This window comes from Panicum virgatum, chromosome 6N (genome assembly GCF_016808335.1).
Source record: "Panicum virgatum strain AP13 chromosome 6N, P.virgatum_v5, whole genome shotgun sequence".
Lineage (NCBI taxonomy): Eukaryota > Viridiplantae > Streptophyta > Magnoliopsida > Poales > Poaceae > Panicum > Panicum virgatum.
Window position 1 is genome coordinate 36180036 of NC_053150.1, and position 19073 is coordinate 36199108.

Below are 19073 nucleotides of genomic sequence, written 5' to 3' on the forward strand. Positions count from 1 at the left end.
ACTATTACAGACTTGTTTTTAAATTAATTATGAATTAAAATAGAATTATGACAGTACCTTATTGATATTGCAGCATAAGGCAATGGCTGCCTCCAATTGTGGAGGATTTTCATGGACCGAAGAAAAATCTAGTATAATACCTGATATCATGACCCATCTTGTTATCAGTAAGAAGTTGGATCCGTTAGCGGATGGTACGATAGAGATAGTGTTGTCCAAAGTAGTAGAGTTTAAAGATTTCACATTATTTCGAGGTATTACAACGCAAGATGTAAAGGGACACCTGCTAGAACGTCGGAAGATATACATGAGAGTATGTGAACTAGCGAATCATCCTAATATCATTGGATTCTTACAAAGTTCTTGTAAGATATGGATGCGGCCAGAGGTGTATGAGATGCACGTTAAGGTAACTCTCATTCAGTTCTAATCCCGTCCATCATTTGGAATCCATATTTATGAAACAGTAACATTGTTGTTTAATTATATGCTAGGATTACCCCGAGGACACGGAGTTGATTAACAAATCGATACCAAATTTCCGTAAATTGGTATGTATCTTCGGTGGACTTATGCCGCAAACTAGACGAAGGAGGTGGATAAGATCTTCGGGTGATAGTTGCGCAAGAACAGATGACCGGCCCCCCGTGTCGCCCGTGGGTTGGGCCCCCCAGTCGCCCGAGGGGGGGGGGGGGGGGGGGCGACAGGCCCCCCCTTGCCCCCACGCTTCCCCGGCCAGGGACCTCTTTGCAAATTAGAAAAAAAATTGCATTAAGGTCCTGTCGCCCCTGGGGCGGGCGACCGTGGTATATTTTCGAAATTTTTCGAAACGGACATATATTTTTGAAATTTTGATTTTTTTTAAATATAAAAAAGAGAAAACGGCTCCTAAAGGAAACCCGGCCCGCTGAGATTTCCTACCCAACGTCATGGGTTTCATGACTGTCACGAGGCCTTCTAGGCCCATCGTGCAAAGGCTGGAAGCTCGCATGAAAAATTAACTTACTCGCTCCGTCCCAAAATAAATACGCTCTAAAATTTAAAATTATCCAAAAAAATAAGTGCACATTTATGAATAGAACAACCTAACTCGAATTATCTTTTTCTAATTTCTCTCCTTCCAAAAGTGCCTTCGAAGTGTAATCTCTCACTAGTATTGATCTCCACTTCCAAATTCTAGAAGTGTCTTTATTTTAGAACGGAGGGAGTATTCTTTACCTCTATCTCTAAAAGAAGCTAATGTCCTGTCCTGATGAGAATCTAAGAAAGCTAAGGGTAAGGCCGGCATGCATGCGTGTTTATGTTTACCAAGATGCCATCACCAAGATAAAAAGGGTGGTTCATGCCATTTCCCAAAGCCCAAAAGGCATGCGATTGCAAACAAAAAGTCAGCAAGCCTATCCTATCTCCTCACTTTTTTTCCCGACGTGATCTAGGCAAGCTTATCCAGAAAGAGACCGTGTTGACTTTGACGTTGCCGTCGACTCCAGAGTCCACCGGTAAATGGCAGTGCAAGCAATGCACAACTCCTACCGTCGGGCGAGTCCTGTTGTTGCTGTTGTGTTAGGTTAGCTCCAGTTTGAAGCAGGTTTGGAGGCTTCTGCGCTGCTGTTCTGGAGCCGTCCATTTCAGCAGCCGATTTTGGAGGGCCATCAAAAGCCGAGCCTTGACTTCTTTTGTGCTTGTGAACATGCGAATTTTTAGTAAAAGAATGAAATAATAATAATTTGCTTAGTCCTTTATTTTTGAGAAACTTTGATTTGCTTGTTCTAAACGTCACACATGCGAGAGAGAGCATCTAGAACCAGAGATACACGGTAGCAATGGAAAGCGCACCCATGCCAGATGCCATGCAGCTTGCTTGTGCTTGAAGGAGCATCTCGGCTACACTGAAAGCGAAATGAGATCGAGCACAGATCGTTTGCTCATCACACCATCATCGTTCCGGATCAAAAAGCAAGGCGGGAAACTCCAGCCTAGTTAGCTACGAAAACTACTCTTACCTTATCCTAACCCTAGCACGTACCCCCGGCCCGTCCCCGTGTGCGCGCGTGCCAGTGTCAGCGTGCGTGCCACATCACATGACGGCCATGCCGATGCCGTCGTCCCCCTCCATCCATCTGTCCGTCAGGCCGCATTCTTTTTGAAGGCTGCAGCCTGCAGGCAGGACCGAGCAAGCACGCACGCACCAGAATTCAGACCCACCGCACGCCTCCACCAGCTCACGCACCTACGGAATGGGCACGGGCAGCACCCGAGCTGCGGCACATCACATCCGTCTCCGGTGGAAAGGGTGCCCTCCGATCCAGAAGACCAGAACTGCACGACTGGATCGATGACGAATTGACGACGATGGCCGGCCAGTGGCCAGCGGCCACTGGCCGGCCGGCACTCCGGCAGGCCGTTGCCCTTGGCCACCTGCGCGCGCGTGCCCCGGCTGCCCGGCCGTCCTCGTCCGGCGGCAGCGTGGGCGATGGGCAGATCGAGGAATCAATTCAATGCGCGGTGCCGGTGCAGGCTCCGGCCATGCGCTCATGTGGCCGTTCTCAGAGGGACGCCGCGGCCCGTGGGGCGGGACGGGACGACAGGCATTCGCTGTCGTCGCCTCGCCTCTGAACGCATCGGTCCGCGCACGCAGCTGCCGTCAGGTCGCAGCGCTCGAGTCAACACAGTCATGCTAGCTATAGCTGCTATACCGTACCGGACAGCTGCTGCTACGAGCCTAGCGCCGGCCTGGCTGGCGCCATACTGTGTCACGTGCGCGTCATGTACGTGTATGCAGTGGCACGAGGAACCGGGAGCTAGCTGCTAGAGTTGACTGGACTCTGGCGCTAGCTGCCGGATGCCGCCGGTGCATGGGCGCGTGCGGCGCGGCGGGGCTGTCAGTACGAAGAACGTGCCCGTGGCATGGAGCGTTTGCCGGGCTTGCTGCCTTGCCGGCGGCGCAGTACCGTGCCTCGCTCTCGTCCCGTGCGTCGCCGGCCGGCATGGAGCGTTTGCCGGGCTTGCCGCCTTGCCGGCGGCGCAGTACCGTGCCTCGCTCTCGTCCCGTGCGTCGCCGGCCGGCGGCGGCCGCATTGCTCCGTCGGTTACCCGATTCGATTTACGTACGTTTTCCGGTGTTGCCGAGACGGGAGGGTTTGGCTGCTCCTCCGCGGGCCGATCGCGGGCGGGCGATGTATCTGGTGTGCCCGGCTCGAGGTCGACGAGAATGGCGATATACCGGACTCGAAGAACCCATTTGTCGATCGATTAGAATTCATAGATACATTTTTATCTCCGTGAATTGCTAGTACTATTAGACTTATGATGAAACGTGTGCCGTGCTCCTCTTATTGTGCATCGTACAAAATCGGGAGTCTCAGTTTTACCATTGAATTTGGCGTTATATCAAAATCACAAGAGGGACGTCAAATGAAAATGTTTTCAAATATGAATCTAGTATAATAAAATTGTATCCGAATATTTAGGGCAAGCACTACATAGTTCCACCTTCCGCTCCGCTTAGTTTTTTTTATGACAAGGATTAGAGAGGTGGAGGACAATAATATGGTTTACACATCTCGTAAGCTAAAATAAAGAGTTATAAGGCTGCCCGCACTGGCACCTGTAAGTGTTACTGAAGGAGCCGATAGCGGACAGGGTTGCTGCAGCGGCGTCCGCTAAAGCTCCCTGTACCATAGCGGGGTACAGTGTGGACGCCCGGTTACGCCAAATGAAGCGGACTTCCCGGACGCCCGCTACGCCGCGCGGTGGCCCCACCTCGCGTACGGTAGCAACCGCTCCTCGCGACCACCTCGCCTCCGGTGCTAGGCGTCCTCGCCGTCGCGTCATCACAGATTGCGTCCTCGCCCTCGCAGCTCCGGCGGGGGAAGAGGCCGCTCAATCCGCCGCCGGCGCCCTGCGCGTGCCGCTCCGCTTCCGCCTTCCCGCTCCGTCGCGTCTCCTGCGCCGCTGCAGCCTGCCCGGCGAGCCTCCGCCTCGCCCTCCTGCCCCGCCGTGCGCCGTCTCTGGTTCGTCGTCCAGCCCCCCGCCGGTGTCTAGCAGCTCGACGCGGCAGGCCAGCGAGGGGCGGGCTAAGGGGTGGCACCGCGGGGCGACCTCAGGGGCAAGCTCGATGCGGAGATCAGGGGCGGCACTGCCATGAAGAGGGAGGGGCGGAGCTCTGCCCATGGCTCGGAGTTCGCCTTACCAGAATCCGACGTAGAGAAGGGCGTGGAGGCGGTGGCCGCCGCGGCCTGGAGGCGCACGAGGTGCGGCCTGGAGGCGGCGAGGGATAGGGAGGGAGAAGGGGGGCCAGATCTGGTGGTTGCGCCTCTCGAGCTTGGCCCGTCACCGTGGGGGAGCATGGCCCATCGCCGTCGCCGCTCAAGCTTGGCCCGTCACCGCCGAGCTCGAGGCGCCCGCCATGGCCCCGCGCCTTCCCCTGCGTGCACCGCCGGGGGTTCGCCGCGACCGCCGCCCCGCGCCTTCCCCTGCTGTGCGCCGCGGGGGCTCGCCGCGAGGGGCGAGGCCCTTGATCCGCCGCGCCGCTAGGGCGGGGCCCTTGCTCCTCGGCGATCCGCGCGCGGGGCACCTTCACACGCCACAGGTCCGCCGTCCGCCCCGCGCAGTCCTGCCGCCGCCGCGCACGGCTCCGTTCCGCGGCTGCGCAACTCGCCGGTGCCGCTGCTACCCGCCGCGGCCACCACGCTTCTGCTCGCCGGTGGAGAAGGCCGCGCCGCCATGGCCCGAGCTCGAGGCTACCGGATCTAGCCGGCCCCGCCCATCTCCTAGGCTCGGCGGAGCTCGAGCTTGCCGGCCGGAGGGAGCCCGCCGCTCGCCCGACGCCGACCTCGCTGCCTCGCCGCGCGCACCGAGGTGAGGGAGGGAGCTCGCTGCCTCGCCGCCGCCGCCGACGAAGTGGCGCAAGAGGAGGGCGGTGCGGTGGGAAAGGATGGGCCGCCGCGCCGGGGTCGTGGTCGTGCTGCCTCCGAGCTCGGCCGCAGCGCCTTCGAGCTTACCGGCCGGATCGATGCTGCGGACGGGCGGCGCAGCGAGGGATCCGGCCCTCGGGTCCTCTGCGCCGGCCTCCGCCCAGGAGCTGGCGCCGCCCCGCCGCCCGCCGCTGTCGGGCGATGCCTGGGAAGAGAGAAGGGAGAGAGAGAGGGTGGGGTGGTGGGTGTAAAAAGTTAAATAGTGTATGACATATGGGTCCCGTATGGTGGTAGTTGGTATAGAGGAGAGATATAGATGATGCATGGGTACGGAGAAACTGAATGTAGAGAAATCAATTTTGATGACCAGACAGGAATATTTCTTTTAGAGGAATGAAATAGAGTACCACGAGTGCAGACAGCCTAAGATCTCTTTCCCACTATTATGGCCGTGTTTGGATTACCTCGTGAAATTTTTTCACAAAAAGACGAATGCATGCATGAAGTACTAAACGAAGATTATTTGCGAAACTCTTTCACGGATGAGTGTAACTTTTTGAGACGGATCTAATAAGCCAAATTCCATCATGATTGTCTACAGTGATGCTACAGTAGCAGCGCCTAATCATCCTCTAATCATCCATATGCTTCGGCAATTGGATCTATTATGTATGCAATTATAAGTACCCGTCCAGATGTTTCTTATGCTCTAAGCGTTACAAGCAGATACCAGTCTAATCCGGGTGAGAGTCACCGGACAGCTGTGAAGAACATTCTTAAGTACTTAAGAAGAACTAAGAATTAAGGATGGCAACGGGTACAAAATACCCGCAAATCCGCGGATATCCGACCCGCTGGGCGCGGATTCGGGTCGTGTTTTTTGCCCGCGGGTACGGGCACGGGTACGACTTTAAACCCGACGGGTATTCTATAATGGGTTTAGAAATTTGATATCCGAACCCGAAAACCCGCAAACCCACTGACATGTGGACCCTAATACTCTTGTATATATAACAGATCTCTAGGGTTCACTCATTTCCTCCCGACCTCTCCACTCCTACCCCTCTCGGCCGCCACCCCCAGTCGGCCGTCGGCCAGTCCCCCTCGGCCCCTTCGTGGGACCCCGAGTCCCCTCCCATGGGCCGCCGCTCATCCTCCCCCAGGCACCCGCGCCGGCGGCAGCTGACGGCCGTGCCCAGTCCCCGCGCCGGCGGTGTCCCGGCCCCCACGCCTGTGGCGACCGACGGCCGCACCCAGGACCCACGACGGCGGCGCTCGAGGGCTGCGCAACTCCCGCGCCCAGGCCACTCTCCGACAGTCCGGCGGCGCTCGCAGCCAGCGCCGGTGTCTTCGTCCTGCAAGTCTTGCTCCTGCGCGCGGGCATATGGGTAATCCGCGGGCATACGGGTATCCGCGGGTAGCGGGTACGGGTGTCGTTTTCTACCCGTTGCGGATTGCGGGCACGGGCGCGGATACGGATTTTAGCATGCTGGTACGGGTTTATAAAGTTACTATCCGCACGGATTTTACCCGTTGCCATCTATACTAAGAATGTCTTTTTGGTCTATGGAGGTGAGGAAGAGCTCGTTGTAACGGGTTACACCGACGCTAGCTTCCAAACTGACAAAGATGATTCAAAGTCCCAATCAGGTTACGTGTTCAAAATAAATGGTGGTGTTGTTAGCTGGAAGAGTTCCATGCAGGAGACGGTGGCCGATTCTACAACAGAAGCCGAGTATATCGCAGCTTCGGAAGCTACGAAGGAAGGTGTTTGGATAAGGAAGTTCCTTATTGAGCTTGGTGTGTTCCCTAATGCCTCTAGCCCGCTGGATCTCTACGGTGACAATAGTGGAGCCATTGCGCAAGCCAAAGAGCCAAGGAATCACCAGAAGAGTAAACACGTTATGCGGCGATTTCATCTCATTCGAGAGTTCATCGATCGGGGTGAGATCAAGATATGCAAAATACACACGGACATGAACATTTCAGATCCGTTGCAAAACCCTTTCCACAGCCCAAGCATGAGAGGCACACAAGAGCAATGGGTATTAGATACATTCTGGATTGACTCTAGTGCAAGTGGGAGACTGTTGGAAATATACCCTAGAGACAATCATATTTCCTTGTATTCATGGTTAATAAAGTGTTCCTTGAATATTCATGGATGACAACTTGCATTGATTAATGCTTATGTGAAGTATTTGTGAAACTCTTTACTTGTATGAATATTCTAAAGTGTTCCTAGTCGGAGTTCATGTGAGGACACACATGAATATTAGACTAGCACATGTATTAGTTGATTGACTACGTTTCACAAGTCATGGACATGGTGATGTCAAACTAATACTGTGGGCTCATGTGAGACATGAGATTGAACTGACCCAACACGAGATGTTGACTTCTCATAACACAATATGTACGCTGTGTCCTAAGACCTGAGATCGTCGTATGTACTCAAGATGTGAACCGACTTACTTAGGAGCCATCAAATGCTGCACAGTAATAGGGTAGTTATAAAGGTGGCTTTCGGGTCTGTCAAGAAGCATGCTATGAGACATAGTCGGTCAATATGGGATTTGCCCCTCTCTATAAGAGAGAGATATCTCTGGGCCCCTCGAGTGATTTGGATCAGGAAATGCATGGCCATGCTGGGGTTAAGAGTTAAACAAGGATTCCGAATCATAGGATCGAGAAAGAGTGGTCGGCTTTAAGCTAGACCAAATATCGTGAGGCAAAGGGAACAATATGTATATAATATTGTGGCGGCTCGTCTGATATGATCTTTATGTGTGTATAGGAGTTGACATGTCTTGCTAGAGGCCACTGTCTACTATTGGGCCGAGTAAGAGTACTCGGGTCATATCTATTCGCATGTGAGCCCCATAGGGTCACACACTTAAGGGAAAGAAGCCTGATAAGGATGAGATCCGAATTAGACTGGGCTTAAGTGCACTAATGGGCCTTTTAGGCCCAAAAGGGGGCGCCCAAGGTGGGGCCTAAGACAGCTCACCTAAGGGGCTATATAAATAGAGGGGGGCGCCTAAAACCCTAACCCTGCTACAATAGCCGCCCCCTTTTCTGGCCGCCCCTCCTGTGCGCCAAGCCCTAGGTCGCCCTCGCGGACCTAGCAGTCCGGATTGCGATGCTTCTTCCCGTATGTGTGGACTTCGTGGAGGTGCTGCGCTTGCTGCACAAGGACGAACCATTCGTGAGGTGGTTCACGCAACTGCACTGCCGGCTTCCATCTGCACTACACCGACGCGCTACAGAAGTTTTGCAACCGCGCGTCTAGTGTTAATCCCGTGATCTATAACTGCAGTAATCCTGATTTATGCGGTAGAAAATTTTTGTTTTTGCTACCCCATATTCCTACAGTGGTATTAGAGCCAGTGTTGTCTCGTTATAGATTCGGATATGTGCATATGGAGATATGCGTAGTTTCAGATCGATCTATGACCCAGTTTCGTAAACTAGCTGCGAAGGTTGTGCAACGACATACTCCTACCGGTCGTTTTTCCGCCATCGGAGTTAAGTGATGCACATAAACCCGGTAGCTGCGGTTGGAGATCAATGTGATTGGTTGAATCGAAACTTTGAGCATAAGCCAGATGCATGAGATACATAGGGCAGTAGATTGGATCTACTGCGAATTCCGTTTTGTTGCAAAAGCGTGTTTTACAGTAAAATAGTCATAACTTTTGCATACGAACTCGAATTTAGGCGAACTTTATATCGATTTGTATCTACAGAAAAAGTTAGACTTGGTTCAGAACAGAAGTTCTGTTTCCGCAAAATTTAGATTTGCGAAATTCGTCCCAGAAGATAGAGTTTTCGGTGTTTTAAGTTCAGACGTCGGAATCGCATAACTCTGTTTTGCAGGTTTTGTGATCGGTATGGCCTCTATGTGTATGTGATGCATGTGTGTAATTGTTTCATGACTTGCATGTCGTGATTATGACAATTTGGCCGGAGCCATATGAATTCTTGCATTTGATGTAATGGCCTGCGTGCCAACCTGTGATGATCCAAGTCGTGAATGTAATTTTATTTACTAGCTATTAGGTGTAATAGCAAGTTCTAGTTCTTGGAGTTTTCATCACATGAAGGATGGTGCACATGTACATGGAGATGGAGATCAACATGGTGAATAAGTTCCATGAAGATGGAGATCTACATGGCGAACAAGTTCTATGGAGATGGAGATCACCAGAAGAACAAGGGTCATACTGATTCACAATTATGTGCTTGCCGTTCTTGACGTTTTACTACTACGTGCGTCATAGTAGAAGTAGAACGATCCCTTACAAACTTCGAGCTATCATGCCTTACCAACTAAACCTTGCACTGTCACATATCTTGTACGATTGGTAGTGGGTCTATGAAATTAGGGCACCACTGGTTTTCTTTGACTAGACAGGCTGTATCGGATACATGTACGCATAAAGGGTTAGTTAGCTTGACAAGGTCATCTTAACGGTTAAGGACCTGCTATCGCCATAAATTAACAGGATTAATTTATGGGCCGAAAGCAAGATGGGCTTAAAGCAGAAGATTGAAGAAGGCTTGTAAATCGGCTCCTGCGTGAGCATTTGGGCCACATGGGCCATGTATCTTTAGATTTAGTTTAAGATTAGAGATAGAGTCCGATCGGGACAAGATTAGTTTAGATTGTTTCCCAAGTCTTCGGACTATAAATATTTACCCTATGTTATTCATGAAAAAAGGGGAATGTCATCACGTCTCGCAAACAACAATCTCGGCGCATCGCCACCCCTAATCCTAGGGTTTCATCCAAGTAAGCGCCATGCTGCCCTGATCGCTTCTCGCGATCAGGGCAGCGTTGTTCTTGCTTTTACCTTAGTATTACTCATACTGAAGTGTTTTTTTATGGCGAGTAGTACTAGTTATCTTGATTTTCGTAGCATGACTTTTAGTAGATCTGTTGTGCTTTGTTGCTTATCATCTACGAATATCATGTTGTCTTTACGCGATCATGTCATCATCTTATACTAGCTCTTGTTGCATAGAGTTAGCTGCGTAAAGGCAACACCCTGCTTCTTTTATGTCTAGTAGATCTAATCTGTTATGGTTTGCTCTTATCTCTAAGAGTTGGCATGATATCTGTTAGATTAGGCCTTGCAAACGGGTTGGATGATCCGGTGGTGTACTAGATGCTTTATCTTAGCCTTAATAGGGATTGTTCCCGGAATCGGCTCTTGCTAGTTCTTAGGCCTCTGTTTTAGGTTCTGGTTTAGTTATCTGTTACGTTCATTAGGCCCAGTCACGTGTAGGATGTTCCGATCTAGCAGTGAAGCTTTTACCATCGTGGATTAGATTAATTAGATTTAATTGAAGCAGCTTTACAGCTATTTGCTTTGTTTATCAATATCCGGATAGATGCAGATCCAATCTGACACCGGGACTCGATCGGCTCTTTAAAGCCGATGCAAGAGTCATTCCGGGGAGCCGACCATGGCTCGGACTTATGTTTCCACGTGTTTGTGTATGCAGGCAAATCGTTGCAAGCATGTTCGCACCTTCCTGATCGGGTATAGATCAGGTGGCACGCCCTGTGTCTTCACAAGCCGCGGCGTGTGCTAGAATTGCGGGCCGTCGACGAGGGAGCAGTGCCTGCCAGCGCCCCGGCAACCTCCCGGCTCTTCGTGTTGCCTGTCGCTGCTCGCCGGTTGGTTTCGGCCGACAACACATTCTGGCACGCCCAGTGGGACCCTCATCAACAACAATGCCCGCCGCAGGGATGACAGGAGCTCAGGACCAAGCATCGGTTCTGCCGGTCACCAAACCTATCACGTATGAAGAATTGACTCTGGAACACAAGCAAAAATACGATGAGGCCAAAGCTCAGTTCGAAGCCGATCTCATCGTCTCTTTTGAGAGAACTCGCAACCATGGCATCAAGTGGATGGGGTTCTCACTAGAAGGCGCTCTCGACCACATTGATCTGTCTGTGCCGTCGGAGGAGCGTACCAGGGCCCTATGCCAGGAGATGAACTATATGGTGGCTCACACGCTCCATTGGCACTCAGAAAGCCTGGTGAACGAGCTTGAGCGCGTGGCACATCGCGTTGTCCAGGAGGTAATCAAGAACTAGTATTCCCCATCGGGACCAACTCTGGGGAGTCACAGGGGGGAAGCTGCATTGCAAACCAAGCCGCCAGTGTCCTACTCGCTCGCGGCAGCAATACAGCAGAATTCGCCGATCTACGTCGTCCACAAGATCGGTGGTGATCCTGGAGAAGGTCAGTTCCTCACCGAGCCACCCAAGGAGATCCCGCACGGCTACACGTGCACATACATTCCTGACAGTGTCAGTCCAACACGCTCGGTGCAGATGGTAAACCCAGGAACTTCTCGAGCAGGCGCAGAGAAACAAGCGTGGTTGGCAAAGTACGCTACCGGGCCGAATGCTAAGCCATCGGCCTCAGGAGTTCTTAGCGTGGAGCAGGTCAGTGCAATACTGAGAGACCAGTTCGGCATCCTGCCCAAGAGAAAAGCGATCAGCTATTCCAAGCCGTATCCAAATGACTACGACTTGATCCCGTTGCCACCCAAGTATCGGCTCCCTGAGTTCACCAAATTCAACGGGTCGGAGGGAGCCAGCTCCATAGAGCATGTGAACCGATACTTAACACAACTTGGGATGATCTCAGTATCGGACCCTCTGAGGGTCCGGTTCTTTGGCCAATCTCTTACAGGCCCGGCTTTTGGATGGTACGCGTCATTGGCTCCAGATTCAATTCGAACTTGGAGGCAGCTGGAAGATCAGTTCCATACCCAGTATCACTCAGAGGCTGCTGAAGCTGGGATTGCCGACCTCGCCCAAGCTAGGCAGAAGCGAGGAGAGACTATGTTGAAATACATACAGCGCTTCAGAGAAGTCAAGAACCGTGGCAGTCGATTTGGCTGTTCTGGGACTCGCTAAGCCGATCAAGGATCTGGCTTTTCAGTTGGAATTTACCTCTCTGTCACACATGGTGCAGAAGCTTACGGCATATGAGCTTTACCATCCTGAGCTGTACCAGGACAAGTTCAAGCGCCATGTAAACATGGCCCAGGCGGATGAATCTGATGACTCTGGCGAGGAGCAAGAAGTGGCCGTGGCAGAGTGGACTCAGGGGGCAAACCCTGTCCCGTGCAAATGGGTCAAACAGCAGGGGCTTGTGAAGGGCTTCGACTTCGATGTGACCAAAGCAGAGCAGATATTTGATCTGCTCCTCAAAGAAAAACAGCTGAAGCTCCCAGAGAATCACAAGCAACCAACCGCACAAGAGCTGCAGGGAAGGCTGTACTGCAAATGGCACTACTCGTTCACTCATGCCACGGGTGAATGCAAGGAGCTGCGTCGTCAGATCCAATCGGCTATCGAGCAAGGCCAATTAATTCTGGCTCAACACACGATGAAGGTCGACACGAAGCCCTTCCCACAAGCCAACGTGGTAGAGTTGTCAGACTTCACTCCTACGAGCCAGAATTTTTCATTCCGGATCAACATGGCGGGGCCCGTACGCCGTCGTGACGAGCAAAGGAGAGAGGCTATTTCTGGCAAACGGCCCCAGGATCAAAATGAGCTAGGGCGACAGCATATTACTGAAGAGCAAGTGCGTTACATCCGCAATCAGCTTCCAGCTTCCGATCGGCTTCTGGAAAAATATGAATATCAGCACAAGTTGCGTCGCCGATATCAATCAGAAGAAGAGGAGTACGAGTACCGCACAGGGAGGACGCTGGGAAGGCGCCAGGCTGTACGCGACCACTGGCATTGCCCGTTCTTCAGGTACTGCTGGAATTCCGGCATGAGCCGATTGCCCACTATAGATGATTGTCTGGAGTGTAGGCCTCGGACACGCCAGTCAGATGATACTTCGGTGTTTCGACGCTTGGGGCCCAAAGTGCGTCACAATGAACATGTTGAGCGGTCGACCAGGGGTGATTCCGAGCCAGAAGAAGAAGACATGTACCATTACCCATGGTGGTGTCCTGACGGGCTTAATCGCTCGCAGAAGCGCAGAGTGCAGCGCTTGCGCAATCTAGAAGAGACAGAAGCAAAGTACCTTGACATGCTAAGGAAGGCGCGTCCAGACCTCGCGGAACAAGTCAAGCACCCGCGAAGGGTGGAAAGGCGCCCTCCAAGAAAAGAGTGGCGCCCCAAGCAGACAAAAGCCGATGAGAAGCCATCGGCTGATGTGAACATGGTGTTCGTGCTCCCATCAGAGTTCCGAGCACCCCAACCGGAGGATTTGCCTATTGCACAGTTGGATCTTGGCCCCCTAGCCGATCATCTTTGAGAAGCCAAAGGAAAAAAGCTACAAACATTTGATGGAGCTGTATCTCAAGGGCTTCATCAACGGTAAACCCGTTAATAGGATGCTGGTTGACACCGGTGCCGTAGTCAACCTGATGCCATATTCGGTGCTGCGCCGGTTGGGGCGTTCTTCTGCCGACCTAATCAAGACCAATGTTATGCTCAATGACTTCAACGGACAACCATCAGAGGCAATGGGGGTCCTTAATGTGGAGTTGACAGTGGGCCGCAAGACGATCCCGACTTCGTTCTTCATCGTCAACAGCAAAAGTACATACACGGTATTGCTCGGGAGGGATTGGATTCACGCCAACTGTTGTATCCCTTCCATAATGCATCAGTATCTCATCCAATGGGATGGCGATGAAGTGGAGGTGGTCCGTGCAGATGACTCCAGCGAGGTCTCGCTCACAGACATGAACGCCTGGGATGCGGAAGGGCAAGAGCTGATCTCATGGATCGCCCTGGAAGATTGTGATCGGATCGAAGCGACAAAAAAACAGACTGAGGCTTGTCTTATCCACTGGCCTCACAGAGTGGACGCATCCTGGCATGCTACGGGGTGTAATAGAGTTAGAGAGGCCGGTCCCAGCGACCGGCCCCAAAAAATAGAAAAATCCTATTTGGGGTCGGAATTGTTACATCATGTACATACAATGGCCTGCTCTGACAGTTGGCCACTCTTCGACTATTTAGTTTCGAATGATAACGGGAGTATAGAAGCGGCCAGCCCATGCGGTTGGCCAAATAATTTTTCTTGTCATCTCCCTGTGTTTGCCGCGGATCTTGTGGATAACGAAGACTCGCCTGTGTTCGCAGCTGGTTTTTCAGACGACGGCAAGCTGGGATACGGGTTTACGTCAGCTGATGATTTGGAAGAGGTTGACATCGGTCCTGGGATAAGCCACGACCGACATTTATCAGCAAGAAGTTGGATCCGGTCTTGCGTGCGGAGATGATTGCACTACTGAAAGAGTACCGAGATTATTTTGCATGGGACTACACCGAGATGCCCGGTCTAGACAGAAGCATCGTCGAGCATTGGCTCCCGCTCAAGAAAGGGTTTCGGCCGTTTTAGCAACGAGCACGTCAGATGAAGGCCGAAGTCCTAGAAGAAGTCAAGAAAGAGGTGGAGAAGATGTTGGATGCTGGGTTCATCAGGCCGTGCTGGTATGCAGAATGGATCTCTAGCGTGGTACCGGTGCAAAAGAAGGATGGCCGATGGTGTGTCTGCGTCGATTTTAGAGATCTCAACAGAGCGACGCCAAAGGACGAATACCCGATGCCTATTTCAGAGACATTGATCAATGCAGCTGCCGGCCACAAAATGATGAGTTTTATGGACGGTAATGCCGGCTACAACCAGATCTTCATGGCCCCAGAAGACGTAAACAAGACCGCGTTCAAAGTACCAGGCGCAGTTGGCTTGTTCGAGTACTTGGTTATGACCTTTCGACTGAAAAATGCCAGTGCAACGTACCAACGTGCCATGAATTACATTTTTCATGATCTCATCGGCAAACTGGTAGAAATTTATATTGATGATGTCATGGTCAAATCCAAATCAGCTGGGGGGCACCTGGAAGATCTGCGTCAAGTCTTGGAGCGGACTCGATGGTTTGGGCTCAAAATGAACCCAAAGAAATGTGCCTTCGGAGTATCGGCCGGTCAATTTTTGGGATTCCTGGTGCACGAACGGGGAATCGAGATCGGCTTGAAGAGTCAAGAAGCTGTAAAAACGATGAAGCCACCTACCACGAAGAAAGAGTTGCAGAAGCTCATCGGTAAAATTAACTTTGTCGGACGATTTATTTCTAATCTGTCTGGGCGCATTGAACCATTCATGGGTTTAGTGAAGATCAAATCCGATGATGAGTTTCGCTGGGGGCAGAACAGCAGCAAGCTTTCGATGAAATCAAAGAATATTTGTCAAAGCCTCCAGTGTTGGTTCCTTCTCAGCAAGATAGGTCGTTCTATGTGTACCTATCCGTGGGTGACACTTCTATTACTTCGGTGTTAGTCCAGAAGCACGACGGCCAGGAGAGGGTGGTTTTCTACCTCAGCAGGCGCATGTTAGATGCCGAGACCAGGTATCCTGAAATTGAGAAGCTTTGCCTTTGCTTATTCTTTACATGTACAAAGCTTCGTCATATTTTTCTCTCGGCGGAAACAATTGTCATATGCAAATCGGATGTCATAAAGCACATGCTGTCGGCTCCTGTCCTTAAAGGCCAGCTTGGAAAATGGATGTTTGCATTGTCAGAGTTCGATATTCGATATCAGCCTGCGAAAGCAGTCAAAGGACAGGCACTGGCAGATCTTGTTGCAGATAGGATCAGCACTGATATAGCTGCACTATTTATTCGTGCTTGGGCTATGTTTTTTGACGGATCGGCTTGTGATGATGAGTGCGGTGTGGGAATTCTGTTGGTGCCGCCTCGAGGGGCGACTTACTCCTTCTCCATCAGGATGACTACCCCATGCACCAATAATTTGGTGGAATATGAAGCCGTTCGCAAAGGGATGGAACTGCTCCTCGAAGCTGGTTTAGAAGCGGTGTAAATATTTGGAGATTACAAGCTAGTGATTTCTCAGCTCACGGAAGAATATAGATGTGAGAGCGAGGCTCTTTTTCCGATATGGATGCAGTGCCGTGAGTTGATGTCACAATTCAGGTACATCAATTTCCACTGGATACGCAAGACTCTGAACAATGAAGCCAATGATTTGACACAGATGGCTTCTGGGTACAAGGAAACAGCCGATGGAGTCGATGTAGAAGTTCGGTTTCTAGAACCCGGAGACTGGAGAGCCGATATCTTCAATTACTTGAAGGATTCGGCTCGGGGGGCACCCAGAAGGATAAGACTCAAGGCCATGAAGTATGTTCTGATAGGGGATGACATGTTCTACAGGACCTTGGAAGGACTACTGCTTAAATGTCTGGGACCTTCAGAGTCAAATCGGCTCTTGCATGAGGTTCATGAAGGAGCCTGCGGTACTCATCAATCGGCTCATAAGATGAAGTGGCTGATTAGGCGATCGGGCTATTACTGGCCCACTATGCTTGAAGATTGCTTCAAATATTACAAAGGATGTCAGGCATGTTAGAGGTTTGGCAAAATTCAGATAGTGCCAGCATCAGTAATAAATCCTATCATCAAACCATGGCCATTCAGAGGTTGGGCCATGGACATGATTGGTCAGATCAACCCGTCGTCTAGCAAGGGTCACCAATGGGTCTTAGCTGCTACAGATTATTTCACAAAGTGGGTAGAGGCAGTGCCCATGAGGACAGTAGCGTCAAGAGATGTGATCAGCTTTGTCAAAGAGCACATCATATACAGATTTGGGATCCCTCAGACTATTACAACCGATGGAGGATCGGTCTTTATATCAGAGGAGTTCAGAAAATTTGCCGATGACATGGGGATTAAGTTGATCAGATCATCTCCGTATTATGCCCAAGCTAATGGATAGGCTGAAGCATCCAACCAGAACCTCATCAAGCTCATAAAGAGGAAGATCGATGAATATCCTAGGCGCTGGCATGAGGTGTTGTCAGAAGCTTTGTGGGCCTATCGTATTTCATGTCACGGGTCCACCAAGACATCGCCGTACCATTTAGTCTACGGCCAAGACGCTGTGTTACCATGGGAAATCACGGCTGGATCAAGGCGTGTCGAGTTTCAGAACGATTTGACAACTGAACAATATGCAGCCTTGATGAATGATAATGTGGAGGATCTGACAGAGCTAAGGCTTTGGTCGCTGGAGAAGATCAAGGAAAATAAGGCTAAAGTTGCTCGTGTGTACAACAAGAAGGTCAAGCCAAAGAATTTCCAGGTTGGAGACTTGGTTTGGGAGGCAGTATTACCATTGGGAACTAAAGATAAGAAGTTTGGTAAATGGTCTCCAACTTGGCACGGGCCGTACAAGGTTGAACATGTTTTGCCTGGGAATGCATACATGCTCGAGGAATTGGACGGCATCAAGTTTCCTGTTGCTGTCAATGGTCAACACCTCAAGAAGTACTTCCCGAGTATGTGGGAAAGTGAGTAACAAGAGCCGATGAGACCCATCTGGCTGTAATCGTGAAAAGGCCAACATGTTGAGTTGGCCAGTAAAAAAAAAAGAGAAAGGCCAACACGTTGAGTTGGCCGGTAAAAAAAATGAATGAGAAGCCAACACGTTGAGTTGGCTAGTAAAAATACATATGAGAAGCCAGCACATTGAGTTGGCTAGTAAAAATACATATGAGAAGCAAGACAGCGGATGTCTAACCATCGACTTAAGATGTTTTAAATGAATACAAGTTTCAGGTTTAACAGGCCACATCAAATGTTTTCTGAACAGTTCTATTAGTTCAGGAATTTTTCTATGGCATGGATGGCGTCCGCACGTACAGCATCAGCTCTTGCAATGATTTCTTCGTCATCCTTGTCATCGCCTGATATTATCTGTCGACTCAAGGTGCTTGTCTCTGCAAACTCTGCCTGTATTTGTTCAGTCATTTCTTGGGCTTCCTGCCTAGAGTTTGCGATCGAAGCTTTCTCCTCTTGGATTAGTCTTTGGATAGTGCGGACCTTTTCTTCAAGTTCCATCAGTTCCTTTTCCAAGGGGTTGAGTCATCTTGTGTTCTCGGAGATATCAACTTTAGCATCCAGAGTTGCTTTCTTTTGGTTGAGGGCTTTGCACTTTTGAGCTATGTCAGTTTTCAGAAAGACTTGAGAACGACGTGCTTCTATTCTTTGTTGAGCTGCCTTCGCCTCTACCCGAAAGAAAGGAAGATGGCCGGCTGGCCAGAGTTTGACTCGAAGTAATTCTGGAAGCTGGGATTCTATCTGCTCAAGAATTTCTTTTATCTTGCTGGAATCATCAACCAGAGCAGTGATCGGAGCAGATAATAGATTCTTGATGAGTTGAAGCTGATTTGCCAAGTTAGCCGATTACTGCAGAGATGGTGTTTTTGTTCCAGGGGCAGTCAAACCCATCGATGTCGGGTCGAAGGAAAGTAAACCTGAAATATCAAAGCCCTATAGACATATCTGAAGTTAGAGCGAGATGCATTTATGAAGCTATCGGCTGGTTTAGAATTGGTTCTCATAAAAGTTACCTGTTCTGAACAAGAAGTAATGATCGGTTCAGGTGTAGCCGATCCGGTTAGATTGGAGGTGACAACAGGGGCTTCGACTGTGTTAGCCTGTTCGTCATGCACATCTGTCAGAGTATTTGAAGTCTCAGTTGCTCCAGTGTCAGCTTCATGAACGATGACTTCGTGTTGTGCTGGGCTACTGGTTTCAAGGATGTCTTTCAGCTGCATCCTGGAAATAGAATTACAGTCAACCAGAGTACATATGTATGCAATAAAGAAGAAGTTTTAGAATGATGAGTTACCTGGTTGGTGTTGGACTCTGATGGATTCGGGGAAGCTAGTGCTGGTTTCTTGATGACTCGTCTAGTGATCATCTTCCTTTTCTTGGTCAAGACTCGGGGGGCAATGCTTGCAGAAGTTTGTCTTCGTTTGGAAGCCGACTGAAGTAAGTCTGGCTGAATAGTCATTATCACTTTCTTCATTGATGATGATCCTTTGCAGAAGAGTACATTAGGAGCAATTGGAAGAAAGTGGAATGGCTCCCCGTTGCTGGTCATGGGTTCTGGACCATCCTGTTGCTACTAACAAGATGAGCAGGATTAGTCAAGTAAAGGAATGGATGATTTAGAAAGAGTAAAATGCATAAATTCAGTACCTCTTCCTCGGGGATTACATATTCAGGATCAATTTGCTGCAGTCGAGGACCTAGAGCTTTTCTGAAAACATGGGTTTTCCACAT